Source organism: Palaemon carinicauda, chromosome 7, assembly GCF_036898095.1.
Source record: "Palaemon carinicauda isolate YSFRI2023 chromosome 7, ASM3689809v2, whole genome shotgun sequence".
NCBI classification, from domain to species: Eukaryota; Metazoa; Arthropoda; class Malacostraca; order Decapoda; family Palaemonidae; genus Palaemon; species Palaemon carinicauda.
Window position 1 is genome coordinate 145,027,757 of NC_090731.1, and position 2,500 is coordinate 145,030,256.

The window sequence follows — 2,500 nt, forward strand, 5'->3', positions numbered from 1 at the left end:
AATTACAGAGCGAAAGACAAAATTGGTTCAATGATAAGTTGATAACCATAGACGAACTTATTCGGAGAAGCTGGGGACCTATCATCTTTAGAAGGGTAGCCGATTAGGTTTGACTTGGAATAGCAATACTCCGTTAAGAGCTGTTGCTCAGTTTAACCATAAAAGAAACCTTTTCTGGTATAGACCCCAGTCACAAAGTGGTAGTTATACCCTAGTTCCTTCTTTACTTATATGTGGCTCCGCTACTCACTCTCCAAGAGAAAATGCAACCTTTTTGGCTCATGTGTTTGAAAGTAAGCATTAACGAGAAACTCGATATTTCGCATTCCTGTTTTCCTGAAGCCAAACTAACTAGTTTACCTTTTCGATCCAGTGAAATTAAAACTTTTCTGATGGACCTTGAGGCTTATGGAGGTGTAGTCTGAAATGGTATTTTTCCCACGTCTTTTATAAAGACCGCTGATTTTTTAGCTTCTGAGTTTTCTGTTAGTTTCCTCAAGTTAGTACGAGGAGGTTCTTTTAGCACCTGTTGGAGAATTGGTAATGTTACTCCATTAGCAAAACGGGTTTCTGGTAGCTCTAGCCATGCAAAATGTCTTTTTGGTAAAACGTCTAAATAGTTATGCTAAAGGTAATCATCTGTTCCTTAGTTTATAATTTGTCTTTTGCAAAGTCCTTGGAGCTCATTATGCCCTTTTTACAATCTCCAATGCTGTACAGATTAGATTTTAATGCTGTCTTTAACTGTGTTAATCATGAATCTCTTGTTTTTAAATTTAGCAGTTGGAATAAGGCGAATCTCTTATTAGAAGCATTATTGAATTCTTAAGAAATAGATTGCAAAGAGTTGTGCTGATGGGCACTAGAGTGAGTGGTCAATAGGAATGTGATACCTGGTGTTCCTCAGAGCAGTGTCCTTGGCCCATTAACTTTCATATTATATATACATAATATTTTTTTTGGCCTAGAAAACAAGCTTGTTTCATATGCAGATGATGAGATAATGATATTCTCTTTGGCTAAATTCCATCTCCTGAAAGTCGATCTGTGTTGTTGAATATATATATATATATATATATATATATATATATATATATATATATATATATATATATATATATATATATATATGTATATATATGTATATATACGTATATATATGTATATATATATTTATATATATATATCATCATATATGTATATATATATGTATATATATATGTATATCATTCATGAGATATACATATATATGTATATGTATATCTATAAATATGTGTATATATACATATACATATACATATATATATATATATATATATATATATATATATATATATATATATATATATATATATATTTTATTTTTGTGCGCATGTGTATGTATGTATGTAGGTATGTATACATGGTAAAGTAATATTCTTACATATCCTTATTTAAAGCAACATAAGGGAACAGTAAACAGTTGCCTGTTAACATCTACATTAGCAAATTTCATTAAGGTTCAACTATGTGTGTTAACTGACCGTGGAAATCGACCCTCAAGGCTAATGAATGCTCGTGGCAAATTAGGTTTCACACCAAATTACAGAGAGACACCCTCCGCCTTCAAGACTTTCCATCAACGATTGAGGCTAACGAAGCAAATGGACGGAATTCTGGTAACGCGTAGATCAGCAAGTTCCCTTGATACGAAACCATAATTTTCATGTTTCACTGCTCTTTTCCTTTTGCGTAACTTTTGCGTCATATCTATTCCACAAACGTGTTTGCAAAAGTTATGGAATATTAACACGTATTAGCATCTATATAATACTTGAATCGAAAAACTATTAGGAGAAATTCATTGCTGTTTTCCTGATACAATTGGGGCTTCAGATCTTCTTAAGTTACTCTCATGACATACTGTTAAAAATATGCAGTAAAAAAAAACGGTAGATGCTTTGCAACATTTATATCCAGGATTTATACCGTATTAAAAATGATTAAATTGACGTAAATGGGTAATATTACGGTCATCAACCCGTAAAATATGTTAACAAAGTAAGGTAGAATTACAATCGCCTGTATTTTACTGAAATACGGCTGAGAACAGTATGTTTTTTACGGAGAATTTCGGATTAAAATTATAGTTATTTTAAGTGTAGATTTCATCTCGACAAGACATGAGTGTATTTTATTTTTGTAAGGAAATGTAGAGGTTCATTTAATTAATATATTAGATTGAATTTTTATTCTGAAATAGGCTTTATCAATAGACTCGGTAATAGTCACTCTCATTTCCCAAAATTATGAAATTCAATGATATTCAAATCTCATTGATTAATTATCTTTTTTTTAGTTCATTACTAGTAACTTAATAAGTAACGGAAACACAAATTGATGAATTATCAAATGCTTTCAGATAAACATATCTTGCTTTGCCGATAATTGCTTTCCAATAGCTTGATTTGCATGAAGCACATTTTGACGCTGGGTGGTTGATTGCTTTTTAAAGAGGCAA